Genomic DNA, 17941 nt, shown 5'->3' on the forward strand with positions numbered 1-17941 from the left:
TTGAGAGGTATGTGAATAATAAACTTTAGTATTAGATATTGTTGAACATTTTCCCTAAGTGGTTGTACCCATCAACAGGGAATCACACTCCAGGTTTGCCATATCCTTGCTGATGCTTGTCAGTTTTTTAAATTTTTGCTGTTCTGGTAGAGGTGCAGTAATACATCAGTGTGGTTTTATTTTGCAGTTTCCTGATGATTGTGGTTGAGTATCTTTTATTGGCCATTTTTATGTCCTATTTTATGAAGTGCCCTTTTTTTTTTTTTTTAGTTTTTATTGGTTTGTAATTCTTTATTCTGGGTATGAGTCTTTCTGGGAGATATATATATATATACACACACATATATAGGTATAATCAAGTTTATCTGTTGCCACTCTGTGTCTTGCCTTTTCATTCTTTTAATGGTCTTTTTTGATGAATGGTAATTCTTAATGTTAACGAAATATACTTAATCTTTTTCTTTATGATTACTGATTTTTGTGCCCTGTTTAAGAAATCTATGCCTAGCCTTAGAGTATGAAGATATTTTCCCATGTTTCCTTACAGAAGTTTTACTTTGTTTTTACTTTTCACATTTTAGGTGTACGGTTTACAGTAAATTGCAGATGGATTGTAGGAGTCAAGATTCACTTTTTACCATATAGGTATCTGTTTGACCTAGCACCATTTATTGAAAATACCATCCTTGCCCCTCTGCGCTGTGTGGCACTTTTTCATAAATCAGGTGACTGTAAGTGCAGATCTGTTTCTGGACACTCTTCTGTATTATTGGTCTGGTTGTTATCCTTGTGTCGATATCACTGTATTAATTAATGTAACATTGTCATAAGCCTTGATATGTGGTAGTATAAGTCTCTAACTTTGTTTTTTAAGATTGGGTGGTTCTTGGCTCTTAGCATTTCCACGTAAATTTCAGAATCTGCTTGTCTTTGTCTACACATTTTGGAAATTGGAGTTGAATCTAAATATCAATTTGGAGTAGACCTGACATGTTAACAATATTGAGTTCTCCAATTTATGGACATGGTGTATTCCTCCATTTATTTAGGTCCTTTAAAATTTCTCTCAGTAATGTTTTGTAGTTTTCTGTGCAAAAGTCTTGCACATCTTTTATTATTTACTCTCAGGTATTTGATATTTTTGATGTTATTGTAAATGATATTTTAAAACAGTAGTGGCCAGCCTGTAGAAATACAGCTGATTTTTGGTGTGTGTGGGGGCTCTGGAATTACTTTAAAACATCCCAGATATCATTTCATCAGTAAATTCTAAGTCTTCATTCACGACCTAGTTCAAATTACACCTTGTATGTTTAGTTTTCCAAGGTTTTTCTTTTTTGCATGGTTTCTCCAGCATCTAGGACCAATTACAGATTTATAAAGTGTTTAGTATATTGACGGTCAGTATGTTAGGCTCTAAGGATACAAAGCTAATTAAGATGCTGCCCCTGCCCTCAAGGAGCTTAGAGTCTCTGAGGGGTAGTAGAAATTCAAGAAAAGACCTTTATCCTCCACTGGAAGTGCTATAATGAAAATTGGTTTGGCTGCATGCAAAAGTAGCATTTAAATCAAACTGTGAGGGAGGTAGTATGCCTGGCTCCCATTGTTCTGAAAGCTGGGCAAAGGAAGTGGGCTGTGGGTGGGGGCTGCTATTCCCTATACATGCTTCTGCTTCATCCCTTGGCTTTCAGCCTTGAGCTTCACTCCATTCTTCTAGACTCTCTCCAGGTCAGAGTTTCCAGAGAATAAATTTACGAGAGGATGTCATGGTGGAGAAGAGAAACTGGAGGGTCTGCATAAGACTTTATTTATTTATCTATTTTTTTGAGGAAGATTAGCCCTGAGCTAATATCTGCTGTCAGTCCGCCTCTTTTTGCTGAGGAAGACTGGTCCTGAGCCAACATCCATGCCCATCTTCCTCTACTTTATATGTGGAACACCTGCCACAGCGTGGCTTGCCAAGCGGTACATAGGTCCATACCTGGGATCCGAATCTGCGAACCCCGGGCCACCAAAGCAGAACATGCGAACTTAACTGCTGTGCCACCAGGCCGGCCCCTGTATAAGACTTTAAACTGCTAACCTGCTCTTCAGCCCATACCTCTCCCCACCTGACAGGATACCTGGAGATTCCCAAGTCCTGCGCCTTTCTGGGATTCTGTGAGTGAGGCAAAGCAGCTTCTTGACCATGTTCTCAAATGCAGGCCTATAGGTTTAGCTTCCTCTTCTCGTCTCAGTTACTTATTCCTCCATCTCTTTTCTTGTTTAGTGGATGCTGTATCTTCTCTTATCTAAGAATGTTAAAGATAGTTTCTTTAAACTTTCTTTTCATTGCATAGTTTGTTTCCTCCGGGTTACTTTTTTTCTGATTGGTTTAGTCTCAACAGTAGAGGCCCTCGGCAGAGGTCTGGTTATCTTGGTTGTTTGCATGAATGGGAGTGGGTGAATAAAAGCTGTTTGGAAGCCCTGAGCTTGTAGGTGGGGCTTATTGACTTCCAGTTTTACTCTATAATCTAGAGTCTAAAACAGTGGTTCTCAACTTTGGCTGCACATTAGAACCACATGGGGTGCTTTAAAAATGTAAATATACATGCTGCTGCTAGACCAAATACATCAGAATTTCTGGGGGTAGGACCTAGGTAGCACTATTTAAAAAAAAATTTAGGTGTGCTTGCGTACAGTAAAATACACAGATTTTAAGTGTATAGTTTGATGATTTTGCCGTGTATACACTCATGTAATTAACACAAGATCCAGAGCACTGTGAAAACTCTAGGAAATCCCTTTCTTCTCTCTTCCCCACTCCCTGCCTAGAGGCAACCACAAGTCTGATTTCTATCTGAATAGATCAGCATCAGTATTTTTTAAAGCTGCCCGTGTGGCCAAGATTGAAACCATTGGTTTGGGTGGATGGTTTGAGGCTGTCTCCAGTGCCTCTGTTTTTCCTTTTGTCCTCGTCAGATGTCCCAGATAGATGGACTATCTTCCAGTTTTCTGCCTGGAGGGCAGAAGTCTGGTTGCCAGTGATCTGGGAACTCAGGAAAAGAGGGCTGGGTATTGAGCCATAGAGCATTTAGAATATAGTCACATAATTTGCCTCTTTTTGTTAGGATACCTCTATCTTCCGCCATGTATGGTTTACCCTCTTGAGTCAATCTGCCGTCAGCTGCTGCATTGAGTGGGCCACTCAGCACCTTGGAGGAGGAATGGGGTCTGGGTTTCTAACAGCTTACACCTGATGCTTTCTTACTTTAGTCCTTTAGTCTCATCTTCCCCCTCTGTTCTGGCAGTTCCTGAGCCTTTTGAGGATACTGTAGTGTACATTGGGTTTGTTCTTAGTTGTCAGCACTGTTGGTTTATAGTTTGCCTGTCTTTGACTAAGTCAGTTACCACTCAGCCATCTTCTTTCCAGCTTCCAAAATTTTGTTGCTGTTGTCTCTTCTTCCCTTCTCTCTGTCCTTATGGTTTGTGTCCTAAACACAACAAGAACAAAATTTTCTTTATCTTTGTTTTAGTAGAGTTTTGAAGAGGGAGCAAAATTAGATGTGTGTGTTCAATTTGCCATCTTAACCTAGAAGTTCGTCGTCTACTTTCCATTATACAAAAATGCGTTACTGTCTGTCCTCCACTGTTGTTTCCTCCTTGTGGGGTTATAGCTTTTAAATTTCTTTACTGTTATCTAAATGGAATGTCAGGAGGGAGAGCACCTAAATATTGGATCAAACTGTCGTTTCTCTAGAAGCCCCAAAATTCTTTTGAGAAGTCTTCATTGTCCCAGAATTTTACAATCTCATGACTGGAAATGATTTTAAAGATAAACTAGCCTAGTGAGCTATTCGATACTTTATGTAGTGGGAAACTCATGGTAAAGAGGAGACGAGTGACTGGAGAAATGGACTGGGCTGTGGTCTCTGCAAGGGATCTGAAAATCCGTATGTGCACTAAACATTTAATATTGAATGAATATATAATAGATCTTGTATATTTGTAACAAATAAAAGTTATTAATGGGCTGGCCCCGTGGCCGAGTGGTTAAGTTCCCGCGCTCTGCTTTGGCGGCCCAGGGTTTCATCAGTTGGGATCCTGGGCACAGACCTAGCACCACTCATTAAGCCAAGCTGAGGCAGTATCCCACATGGTAGAACTAGAAGGACTTATATTAGAATATACAGATATGTACTGGGGGATTTTGGGGAGAAGAAGAAGAAGAAAAAAAAGTTTGGCAACAGATGTTAGCTCAGGGGCCAATCTTTAAAAGAAAAGAAGTTATTGAAAAGTCATAGTGGTTTTGTCATTTCAACCAATAATACTTAAATCCAGCTACAGTCATGGAGGGAGATAATACTCAGAATTTTTTATTTTGACAAAAGACTCCATACCAGAAAAAAATGGAAAACTATTGCTAAAGTTGTAGAAATCTTAGTTTGTAGTTAATATAAACTGATAAATTAATTACAACCACCCATTAAAGCGTCTATGTTAAGCTTCTCCAATAGCTTTGTTATTCTTTGCACTCTTCATTTTCTTTAAAACACTTAGAGTAGTCCCCCCCTTATCTGCTGGGGATGGTTCCAAGACCCCCAGTGGATGCCTGAAACTGCGGATTGTGCTCAAGCCTATATACTGTTTTTTTTCCTGTACATACATACCTATGATAAAGTTTAATTTATAAATTAGTAAACAGTGAGAGATTAACAACAATAATAATAAAGTTGGCCTTGGGGCCATTATTAAGTACAATAAGTGTTCCTTGAACAGAAGTACTGCCATAGTGGATTGGATAACCTGGACAGCTAGTAAGCCACTAACGGGCCAGTAGATCCGCTGAACAAAGGAATGATTCACGCCCCGGGTGGGACGGAATGGGATGGCTAGAGAGTTCATCATGCTACTCAGAATGGTGCGCAATTTAAAACGTATGTTTATTTCTGTAATTTTACATTTGGTATTTTCGGACTGCGGTTGGTCCCTGGTGACTGAAACCTTGGAAGGTGAAACCCTGGATAAGGGGTGCTGCTGTGCTAAGACAGTAGGTTTCCAGATGCTCTTTGAGACAGTTTTTACCATAAAGGTCATGATGAAATGAAAACATTATTCTCAATATAATTTGTTTTCTCTTAGGTTAGATTTATAAAATTTAATGTATTCACCTTTAAATTATGTCCTTTTCTGTGTAAAAATGTCATTTTTCGTATGAAATTTGTGATGTGAGATGGTGGGTTTGTTATTTTCTGTGATGTCTTTATTTGGTAAAAAGCTGACAGCCCTGTGTTGCTCTTCAAATTAATTTTTGGAAGTTTTATAAAATACAAATTCTGCTTATCACTACACACAAGTCTCACTGGCCTTTTTGCTCCTCCACAAATTAACTATTTTATGTTTGCATATAAAATTCAAGATATCAATCAAAGATAACATTGGCAGTTACTACTATCTCTCTTGGTGGTATGATAGTCTTTCCTCATTGGAAACATGTCGGTTAATTGATTTGCTTTGTGGCTAGAACCTGTTGACTGTGGCCCCGTGTTTGCTCAGAAAGGGTCATCCTGTTTCTTATTATTGCAAGTTACCTGGTGTGTTATTTGTTGCCGTTCCCAGCTGTTTATTACTGTATCTGTACTTCAAGAGAGCTTCCCCTGTCTCTGCTGTTTGCAGTTGATCCTGTAAGTGGCCAAAGACAATGTGGGTTTAGTGCTTGTTAATTGTTCTTTGTACTGATTCAGCCCTCACAGTGTACTTTGAGAAGAGTTCCCTGCTGGTTAAACTGGCTATTATCTGGGCCTTCATTGTTGATTTTGCTATTCAATGTCTTGTGAGTTCATGATTAGGGCTCTCTCCTTAAGGAACTGCTAACTCATGTGTTCCTGAAAGGGACGTTGATGAGAGATAGGAACAGAACTGGCTTTATTAGGGATCAATTGCTCTTTTTGTTTTTCACAGGAAAGTGTAAGCTGATATAGAAGTGAAAAAGAGGGTTTTGTCTTACCTTTGCGTTGGTGCTCGGATGATTAGTTGCTCTCTTCTTTGGCCTGGTACAGATGTTTTGCAATGTCAAAAATGAATCCAGCATTCTTATAAATTGGCTAGTAAGTTTGTTAGAACAGTGTTAACAGATACTGGATAAAAGTATAGCTTTAATGACAATTGTATAATACGACATTTGAATGAGCTACATGAGAGAAAGGTAGAAGAAAAGTTTAATATCTTCAGGTATACTAGAAATCAGGATAGTTTAGAAGACTGAGCCAGAAATTTGATGGTGAGAAGATAGATGTTGAAGTAAACTGAGAATGAATTTTAGGGAATAAGCCCGTGAAAGACGTAATGCCTTTGACTATTTCTTTGAAATACATGTAAAAGATGAGCACACAGTTAGACTCAACTAGGCTGCCCTTCTAAAAATGTGGATAAGCTTCTTTTCTGCAGCCAGATGAACAAGGTTATAAAGTTTGTCAAGCATGATGATGCGTTTACATTTAACATACAAGATCAGAAAAATGAGTCAGTAAATGATCTAGAAATTTAATGAAGTTATAAACATTGTCAATAAGTCATTAAGACCCACCAAAGATAAAATATTTAATATCTCCTATGTGTCAAGGCATAATGGTAGGTGTTGGGACGATAACGGTGATCTGTCCTATGTAGACAAAATCTTTGCTCTCACAAATTTATAAACCGGGGGAAGACACAGTTGATATATTCTTGGTTTTGAGTGATGTGATAATTTTTTTAAAAAGGCTAATAGTTTAGTGATTAATTTGTCTTAATTCTTGACACTTTTTATAACTAGTAAGGAAAAACACTGAGTGAAGTAAGTTTTAAATCTTAATATTTGCTTTAAAAATTTTGATGTAAAATTGATGGATAAATGCACAGAACTTAACTAGGCGGTTTAGTGAGTTTTGATAAATGTACATGCCTGTGTGACTCTCTCCCTCCCTCCTCCAGTAATCCCTCATGGGTCCTTTAGTCGGTTCCTGTTATTCTGATATCTTTTAGTTCAGATTAGTTTTTCTTGTTCTTGAACTTCACATAAATAGAATAATACAGTATGTATTCTTTTCTGTCTGGCTTCTTATGTTCAACATAATGTTTTGAAATTCATCCATGTTGTTGCTCATCATTAGTTTGTTCTTTTTAATCGGTGTGTAGAAATCCATTGTATAACACAATTTGTTTATCCATTCTCCCTCTTGGCTGTTATGAATAAGGCTGTTATGAATACTTGATGACTGGTCTTTTTATAGACATACATTTTCTTTTCTCTTGGATAAATAAGTGGGGGTGGAATTACTGGGTCATAGGGCAGATATATGTTTAACCTTTAGAACGTATTGCCGAACAATTTTCCCAAGTGGTTATACCATTTTACATTCCAACTAGCAATCTATGAAAGGTCTCCTTGAGTGACAAATCAAAATTGAATTTCAGAAAGATTATTCTGGTACAGTGGGATACAGGACTTGAGATAGGGAAAACACCTAGTGAGGTAATGTAGTTGAAAGCTGATATATTCCTGTTCCAAGGACTTGATAGGAAGGGAGAGAATCTTATGGATTCTAGAGCTATGGTATGTGGAGTGAGGAGAAGGGAGGGGTCAGGTGACCCTACTTATCTGCCATATGCTGCTGGATATTGGTATGCCAGAAGATCAAGGTACATTAAGTAAAAAAGTTCTCAAAAAATATGTATAGTATGATCTAATTTTAAAAAAATTTCTAATCTTTGTTAAATTAAAAAAATATGTATATACCCATATGTTAGTATATGTATGGAAAAGAAATCTTGATGAATATATACCACTCTGCTAACAGTGACTATCTTTGAGGGTGGGATTACAGAGTAGTTAAACTTTCCTTTTTTTTTCTGTGATATTTCAATTCTTAATTAACATGTATGTTCTAATCAGAAAAATCAAAATAAATAAATAAAAGGAGAGAGGACTGTACTGGGTCACATGTTTCGGAGAGATCAAGTAAGGTAAGGACTGTAAAGTGTTTGCTGGATTTAGCAAGAAAGAGGCTCTTGGTGAGCGACCTTGGTAAGTGCGGTTTCAGTAAAAGGGTATGGTAGAAGCCGGATTGCAGTGACAAAGTGGGAGGTGAGGGTGAAAGCTAAACATCTTTCCAGTTGCTTAGCTATGGGGAAGGGAGCATACTGTGAGACCAGAGGTACTTGGGGGGATGTAAGATGCAGTGAGATTTTTAAGTATGGCAGAGCAGCATGTTTAAAAGTCGAGAGCAGAAACTGGGAAGAAGAGAGCAATCACCTGAGTTCCAGGATAATTCAAAGAGCATGAGGCCTGAGGTCTTCTGACTTTAGACAGAAGACCCACTTGCCTGTGGGAGGTGAGAACTAGAGAGGTGTGGATATGGGTAGTAGTTAAATTTATAACATTTTAGTTTCCCTTAATGTTATCAGATTAAAAAAAATCTCTTGCAATCCTTCATGTTTCTTTGGCATCTTCTGAAAGCCTAAAGATATTGCATAGCTATGTAAATTTCGTCTTGCTAATGTACTCTCATTGTGTTGGTTTGTCCCAGAAACTTCTGATTGTTTCTGTAGCCTAGTATGTGAGGTTTGGGGTAGGAGACTTTAACTTTCTAGTGCTACATTTTAGGGATTTTTTTTTCTGTTATCATTGAAACGAATCATTGCATAAAAAATCTGCTTATATAGGTTTGTATTAATTTCCTTTTGATTTTGGTATGTTACAACAGGAGAGCACTGGAGATATCATTCACTCCAACCTTTTTTCAAGTGCTGACAATGAAACCAAGGTTTAAAGAACTTAAATAACTTGTGAAGGCCGTACATATCTTCTTAATAGAACCTGGTCCTTTTACCTTGCTGAGATGCTGAGGACCTCTTTTAAAATTACTATTTCATTGATACTTACTATATTTGTGCCAGAATTTCCTCATTTTTCATATGTATCCTTCTATCCAGTTTTGATTAACATACATTTCCCCCCTCATAATTTCATCACTCTTCCGTTACTGGTATCAGTGTAATTAAATTAGTTACCACGACTATCACTAAAATAGAATTTTTAGGCCTTTGCCATGACCTGTGCACTATTTATCCCCTTGGAGAGTTATGTTCTCCAAATTCTTATTGCCATGTTAGGACTTTTCAACACAGTGGTAATTCATTTTTATTTCACTCCATTTCACTCCATAGTACTGAAAGTGAAAGTACTTAACACACTTCTTTACACAGTGCTTGATGTATTTTGTATACTAAATAAAAAATGTGTAACATGTGATGTAAGAGATTTTGTTCTGAATTTGTGCTTTTTTCAGACTAGGTTGAGGCATAAGGAAACAGGTATTTTGTACTCTTGCTGCTGCCAGGAAAAAATTGTGTGTGCGGATATGCCTTTTTTTTTTTTTTTAAACAATTTTGTATTTGTAACAATGGAATGGTGAGATCAGGGAGCAGGCTTAGCTTTATATGTGAACTTGAACACCTTAGCTCTAGCAATTTTAGGTGCAGCTGAAACGATCAAATTTTAGTTATCTGGTGCTCTTGTTCAGTTTATTTTAGACAGCATTCTCTGCTTAGTTTTTGTTGGGAATCTGCTAAAATTCTGTATTGCCAAGAATTTCATCATATGATAAGAATTGATGGCTGGCAAAGAAATGTGGCATGGTATATAGTAGAAAGAACAAGTGTTTTGCTTCATCATTTTCCTTGTCATTTAACCTCTCTGGGTCTATTTCTTTTTTTTTTTTTTGAGGAAGATTAGCCCTGAGCTAACATCTGCCAATCCTCCTCTTTTTGCTGAGGAAGGCTGGCCCTGAGCTAACATCCCTGCCCATCTTCCTCTACTTTATATGTGGGATGCCTGCCACAGCATGGGTTTTGCCAAGCGGTGCCGTGTCCGCACCCAGGATCTGAACCGGCAAACCCCAGGCCACCAAAGGGGAACGTGTGCACCTAACCACTGCGTCACCGGGCCGGCCCCTCTGGGTCTATTTCTTTATCAGAAAAATGTGTGTTTTCATATTTACTGTGCAAAGTTGGTCATGAGGAATGGAGATAACAGAAGTACCTAGAACAGTGCCTGGCATATGTTTTGATGCTCAATATAAATAGCAGCTATTATGACTTTGTGATTAGGATACTATTAAAGGAAGTCTAAAAAATGCAGAAAGTACAAATGGAATGGAAGGTAATATATAAGGAGGATCTATCTGGTAGCAGCATTGGTTTTGTATTCAATTTTGAATTACCAGAATGGTCAAGTGGGTTACTAAAACTACCTATCGGACAGTTTTCTCATATATTAATATGAGAAATTATATTGTCTACCTCATAAAGTTGTTGTTTGATGCATTGTATGTGCTTCAAAATACTGATTATCTTATTCTTTGAATGGTTTATATTGGCCTAGTAGCAGGAGAGAGTCTAGGTTTGTATAACTTTTTTATAGATTGTGTTTACTGAAGTTTGTATAGCAATAAAGAAGACATCATTTTTTAGCATGAACAAAACTTAATTCAGATCCAGATAGCTCATGGTAATTTTTGTTATTTGATCAAGGTGATTTAAAGGCTCACTTTTTTTCCTTAAGAAATAAGTGTAATTTAGCAATGAATATACTAAATGTATTAACATGAAAAATAAAAATCTTTTGATACTGAGTACTAGATGAAATGGCCAGTTAAAATATTTATTAAATTTTTGAGTAAAATTGAAGTCGTATAGCTCTTAGGTTTCAAAGGCTAAATGAATGCTGATTTCTCAAGGTACTTGCATGCTGCATCTAGTACAGTTGTGCATATCTTAGACATTTAAAATGCTAAAACTGGGTAGTATCTCATTCACATGAAAGGTTTCAATTCGATAGCATATAAATATAAGCAATACTTAGATGTTTTGAATGGGTTGGAAAGTGTGTGTGTGTGTGTGCTTGGTAACTTTGTATGTGGCTTAAGGTATTTCTGTGCTGTGGCAGTCCAGTAGAATTACGGGAATTTAGTTAGCTAGAGAACAATGCATGTGATACCCTTTAGTAAAGTTCTTTAACAGTGAATAGAAATACATATTTACAACTATTAAACCATAAACTCATACTATTGGAGCAATTAAATATAAAAAAGCCACAAAACTGATATATTTAGAAGATTTTTAAAAAAACTTAAGTCTTGTAAACAAGTCAGATTAGTTGGATGTTTTTGTTAGCCTTGGTAAAATTCCACTTACCTCCAAGATAGGCATGTAATTGTGATGTGAGGGCCATTGGTTGCTTTCCTCTATTCATTTTCTTTTCTTTTCTCTTCTTTTTCTTTAGAAACTATTGCTTTAGTTGTCAAAGTGGAAAGGTTTCCTTTTGTGCAAAATGTGAAGTCAGGAAAATGTCAAATGTTTCTCCAGACTGTTTTACAGATCTGTTCACATTTAAAATAAAAAATTATAAAAGAGGTTTTTGTTGATGTTCTTGAGACTTATTTTTACACTAGTGTTATACATGGATTAAAAAAAGATTAAATACAGTCTATAATAGGTTATTGTCAAAGCAGGTAGAAATTTGCGTGTGATATGTTGACAGTTTGATTCTCAAATATAATTTCCATCTCAGTATTTTAGCTAATTGAATTTCTTAAACAGGTAATCAGATTGGTTTTGGGCAGGCTGTGTCTGTCAGTCAAATAAAATCCTCAGGGTCATGACATGTTCTGATGTGCTGTGTTTTTACTTTTATGTTCTATAGTTTTAGTTCACCTTTCTATCAGTGATTTATACTTGTCAGGACATTTTTGTTTTAGGGCCCGATGTTCTAATGTTTAGTACCCTGGCTCCATCGTTTATTAGCTAGTGGATCTTGGGCAAGTGGTTTAACCTCTATGAACTTCAGGAAAATCTATCTCAGGGTCATTGCGAGGATTGAATAAGATAATGAATGTAACTCTCGTCACAGTGCCTGGTGCACAGTAAAACCTGCAGTGGATGGTGGTGATAGCAGCAGCAGTAGTGTGTCATTGTATCCAAGTTTTGCTGTTCTGAAATCTAGCTCTAGAGGTAGGAAGGATGCCTACAGAAAATAAATTAACTCAGAGAAATTTGTCATGTGGACATCTAAAGGAAGGAGACTTGTCAGCAGTGTTGCTCTTATTTCCTGTTTTTTCCCTTTCACTGTAATTCCTGTTCTTCTGTTTTTTGATTCCTGTTGAAGCCAGTGCTCTGTACCTTCCTTTCTTTCATCTCTGACAGCTGTTAAATAAGTGGAAGACATGCTTTGAAATTCTTCTTTGTGGATATTTACAGGCTATGTTTTAAAATATACACTCCCTATTTATTGAGAGTTCTCAAAACATGCAAGACATTGCTGTTTATATAATAATGTTATTTATTCCCATGTTTACAGAGTTGGAACAATACTTTCTTATAACCTGCTTAAAAGAGTGAAGATAGATGTTGCATTTGTGCCAGTCTTAAATCCTAGAGGAACAAAGTTGAGTATAAAAACATCTTTTTTTGCTTTCCACATGTTTATTCAGTTGCATATTGAGTTTTTTCCACCACCTTGAAGAATTAAGAGAAGTAACAGTGTGTACAGGTACAAGTCAAGGATTTTTTATAGTTACATTGACATAGACCATTTTGAAATTTGAGCCAACATTTTAGAATGTACTTCTAAGTTTGATAGATTGCTGTTTATTTTGGAAGCAAATAAGAAAAGACCTCTCTGGATCCATTTGGCATTATAAACACTTAGACAATACCCACTAAAAAAGTATGATGCTATAGGTCAGTGGGGTCTGGGGTTTGTAATCTTGTGTAAGCAGTCAGAGCTGTAGTTTAAAAAATGATCACAGAAATACAATAGCCTGTCATTTGCCTACCTGCCAATTTCCCCCTAAACTTATGAGTTCCTATAAACTTACTGTGAAACTTGAGATGCTTGTAATAGTCAATTTCAAACTAAGAGTACAAATAATTTTAAAAATATGATGTAGGTAGGAGAGCTGAGATATCTGTAGATTTATCCACCTGTTCTTTCAGCCAGCCTTTGTTGTTCAGTGTCTAGTATATACCAGGTACTGTGCAAGGCATCATGGGAGGGGAAAGTAATACCTTCTCTTTGGTCAGAACAGAAAAAACAAGATGCTTTCAGGTTTCAACTCTGCTCCCTTCTCAGGTAGTGCTCCTAACTTGCAATCTTGACCTCAGTAATGATTTCTTAATGTCTTGCTTCAGCATTGTGCTTTCTCCCTTTTATTTTCTTATTGTATATTTTTTAGATTAATATATATATTCTGTGACGACAAAGGATTCTACAGAAGTGATTTCCCCTCATTTATGCAAATAATACATATTCAAGAAAATTTGGAAAAATCAGAAATATAAATGATACTAAAGCTGTAAAGTTAGTCTCTCTCTCTTTTTTTTTTGAGGAAGATTGGCCCTGAGCTAACATCTGTGGCCAATCTTCCTCTTTTTTTTGCTTGAGGAAGATTGGCCCTGAGCTAACGTCTGTGCCAATCTTCCTCTATTTTGTATGTGGGATGCTGCCTCAGCATGGCCTGTTGAGTGGTGTGGAGGTCTGCACCGGGGATCCAAACCCATGAACCACTGGCCACTGAAGTGGAGCATGCAAACTTAACCAGTGTGCCACTGGGCCGGCCCCAAGTTAATGTCTTATATTCTGTTCAGTTCCATTGTGATGATTACTATTGGCAGCTTTTATTGCTGTTTTCCTTTATAGTCCTTTTGCTGACTTTCCAGCCAGAGCAAACTAATAAAAGTCTGGTTAGCACTTGTATGCCAATGTTCATAGCAGCATTACTCATAATAGCCAAAAGTTGGAAACAACCCAAATGTCCAGAATGGATAACAACAGATGAGTAGAGATATTTATCTATAACTATCTGTGGATATATCTATCTTCCAACCTTAAATATATCAAGTTTTCCACGGACTCAAAGTTTCCAACATCTTGAAGAATGAGAGAAGTATATATATATAATGGAATATTATTCAGCCATGAAAAGAAATGAAGTTCTGATAAATACTGCATTGTAGATGAACCTTGAACACATTATAGTGAATGAAATAAGCCAGGGACAAAACAACAAATGTTGTATGATTCTACTTATGTGTCTAGAATAAGTAAGTTCATCAAGTCAGAAAGTAGATTAAAGGTTGCCTGAGACTGGGGAGAAGGAAGAATGGATACAGTTTTTTTGGAGGGTGGTGAAAAAGTTTTGGAAATAGACAGTGGTGATAGTTGTACAACATTGTGAATGTAATTAATTCCAGTGAATTGCACACTTAAAAGTGGTTACAATGGCAAAATTTTGTTATATATATTTTATCATAATGAGGAAATGAAGTCTGTTTGGAACGCTTAGCGGCTTGTGGCTAGGTCACAGTTTTAAGTGAGGCTGAGGGCTCTCTCATTCATGCTCCATCATTTTTGAAAAAAGGCTAGCACTGAGTGAGTGGTGAGTTTATGGATAATTAATGTTTCTTCTTGGTTTTCTTTTATATTTTGCCATAAATATGGATCACTTATAATGAAAAAAAGTCCATAAATAAGAATTATTTTAAAAACAAAATCAAATCAGATAGTATTTACCTTCTTTAGCCTACTAGCTAGTATTTTCTTTCTTTTATCCTTTATCTCTTCTTGATCATCTCTCTTTTTTTGGATGTTTGTATCTCATGCCTTCATTATACAGGTTATGTATAACCAAATTGGAAATGATTGGAAAAAGAAAAAAAAGGACTCTTCCACATCCCCAAATTCACTACTCTAACATAACTCTGGTTTTAATTTTGATGTATTTTCTTCTATTCTTTGCTTATATCTTTGTTCTAATGAGAATGTATATATAATTTGAGTTCTTGCTTTTTTCACTTTTTGTTTCATTGGCATTCTGCATGTGGTCTGCCTTACTGTCTTCCTAACCATAAAACAAAGTTAGAACTTCCAATTCCGGTCCAGCATAGCAGTTGCCACTCTGCCCTAACAACAAGTAAAAAGCTGAACAAACTGAAAAATCAACAGTTCTTCTTAGATTCATCAGAGAGGTGAGGTCATGGGACAAATCACTGCTCCCAAAGTTGGAGAAACAGGCACGTACAGAGAATCACGCTTACTGGAGAGAAACCCACAAATTGAAACGTCTGTGGGAACCAGTGGTGGGGAAGGGATACCTCAACTATAATTGACAAATTGATAGAGGCTCAGTGTGGACAAGTCTGAGAGATAAAAACTCCAGGGGGATCCAGTCATTGGAGGCCCCATGCTTTTGTGAATTTCACTTCCAGGAACTTGACCAGGTTCTCATAGTGAGTGTCAGAGAAAAATCCCCTCATGCTTCTGGCTAGGGGAGGGGAGAAGGAACCGTTTTGAAATATGCCAGAGCATTCTGTTTGTAACAAGATCTGTCCTTAGGAGAAAATATTTAACCAGAGCTTCACCTCCTGGGGTTTTTATCAGAGCCTGACTGATGTTGGGGAAGAGAAATAACCAATTCTAGGCCACTTTAGCCATCCTGTCCAACAGAAGGAAGTGGGGTGAGGGGTGAGGGGGATGACTGAAAAGCACTTGTGAAGTTCACAGTCTAGAGATGCAGGCTCACTAAGAGACTAAGATCTACTCCTAGGACTGCAAAATGCTTCCCTTCCCCCACACCTTATCACCACAGTATTAAAGGCCTCTTTACAGCCGTTCCTTTAACCCAGTACGTCATATCCAACTATCAAGAAAAATTACACGACATTCTAAAAGACGAAAAACATGCTTTGAAGAGATAGAGCAAGCATCAGAACCAGACTCAGATATGATAGAAATGGTGGAATTATCAGAGCAAGAAAGAATTTAAAACAACTATGAGTAAGATGCTGAGAGCTCTAATGGATAAAGCAGACAGCATGCAAGAAACAGATAGGCAGCATTAGCAGAGAGATGGGAATTCTGAGAAAGAACCGAAAAGAAATGCTAGAGATCAAAAAGAGAAATGAAGAATACCTTTGGTGGTCTTATTAGTAGACTGGACATGGCTGAGGAAAGAATCTCTGAGCTTGAGGATATTTCAGTAGAATCCAGTGAAACTGAAAAACAAAGAGAAAAAAGACTGAAAAAGACAGAACAGAATATCCAATAACTGTGGGACTGACTACAAAAGGTGTAACATACACATAATGGGAATTCCATAAGGAGGAGAAAGAGAGAAAGGAACAGCAGAAATATTTGAAACAATAGTGACTGAGAATTACCCCAAATTAGTGTCAGATACCAAATCACAGATCCAGGAAGCTCAGAGAACACCAAGCAGGATAAGTGCCAAAAAAACTACATATAGGCATATTATTTTCAAACTACAGAAAATCAAAGATAAAGTAAAAAAATCCTGAAAGGGGCCAGAGGAAAAACACGCTTATTTATAGAGGAACAATGATAAGAATTGCATCTGACTTGTCAGAAACCTTGCAAGTGAGAAGAGAGTGGAGTAGAATTTTTAAAGTGCTGAGAGAAAAAAGCACCAACCTAAATTCTCTACCTTGCAACATTATTCTTCAAAAATGAAGGAGAAGTAAAGTCTTTCTAAGACACACAAAAATTAAGGAAATTTGCTCCCAGTAGAACTGCCTTGCAAGAAATGTTAAAAGTTATTTGTAAAGAAGGAAAATAACATAGGTTAGAAACTTGGATCTACATTAAATAAGGAAGGGCATTGAAAAAGGAATAAGTTAAAGTAAAATAAAATTTATTTTTCTTATTCTTAATTGAGCTAACAACTTTATATTTTATTTATAAAGTTTTTAATTTTATTTATAGAATTTATTTGTTAAAATAATATCAAAGGTGTATTTGATTATACTTATGTATATATGTATGCTTATGCATAGTGAAATGAATGACAGCAATGATACAAGGGATGGGGGAGGAATTACGATATTTTGTTAATATAAGGTACTTGCACTACCTATGAAGTGGCATAGTGTTATTTGAAAGTGGAATTGGATTCGTTGTAATTGTATGTTGCAAACTTCAGGGCAACCACTAAGAAAAGTAGAAAAAAAAAGAGGTATAACTAATATACTAAGAAAGGAAAGAAAATGGAATTATATAACATGCTCACTTAAAAACGCAAAAGGCAGGGCCAGCCCTGGTTGCCTACTGGTTAAATTCAGTGTGCTCCACTTTGGCAGCCTGGGTTCAGTTCCTGGGTGCAGACCTACACCATTTATCTGTCACTGGCCATGCAGTGGTGCCTGCTCACATAGAAAAAGAGGAAAACTAGCAACAGATGTTAGCTCAGGTGAATCTTCCTCAGAAAACAACAACAACAAACCACAAAAGGCAGAAAAAGAGTAGAAGACGAAAAGAGGAACAAAGAACAAGGGCAGCAGACAGAAAAAGAAAGAAAAAGATATAAAAGATATACTGTTGCTAACACTAATTAAAAGAAAGCAGGAGTAGCCGCAACTAGAGGGACCCACAACTAGAATATGCAACTATGTGGGGGGGGGGGCAGGATTTGGGGAGGAAAGGCAGTTAAAAAAAAGGAAGATTGGCAACAGTTGTTAGCTCAGGTGCCAAGCTTAAAAAAAAAAGAAAAGAAAAAGCAGGAGTAGCTATATTAATTTCAGACAGAGCAGACTCCAAAACAAGGAAAGTTTTCAGAGATAATGAGGGGAATTACATAATGGAAAAGGGGTCGGTTCTCCAAAATGATGTAATAATCCTTAATATGTATGCATCTAAAACAGAACATCAAACTCTGTGAGGCAAAAACTGATAGAACTGCAAGGAGAAATAGATGAATCCCACTATCGTAGTTGGAGGCTTCCGTACCCCTCTGTCAGAAATGGACAGATCCACCAGACAATAGGGACATAATTGGACTCAACAACACCATCAATCAACTGGGTATAAAGGACATCTGTAGACTAGTTTATCTAACAACAGCAGAATACA

At 36.9% G+C, this 17941-nt stretch overlaps 1 protein-coding gene across 10 annotated transcripts in view; it reads left to right on the forward strand.

The window, feature by feature from the left end:
- Window positions 1-17941, forward strand: part of EVI5 (ecotropic viral integration site 5) — a 222901-nt gene that overhangs the window by 7702 nt on the left and 197258 nt on the right. The window lies entirely within an intron of this gene.

The sequence above is a fragment of the Equus przewalskii genome, chromosome 24 (assembly GCF_037783145.1).
Source record: "Equus przewalskii isolate Varuska chromosome 24, EquPr2, whole genome shotgun sequence".
NCBI classification, from domain to species: domain Eukaryota; kingdom Metazoa; phylum Chordata; class Mammalia; order Perissodactyla; family Equidae; genus Equus; species Equus przewalskii.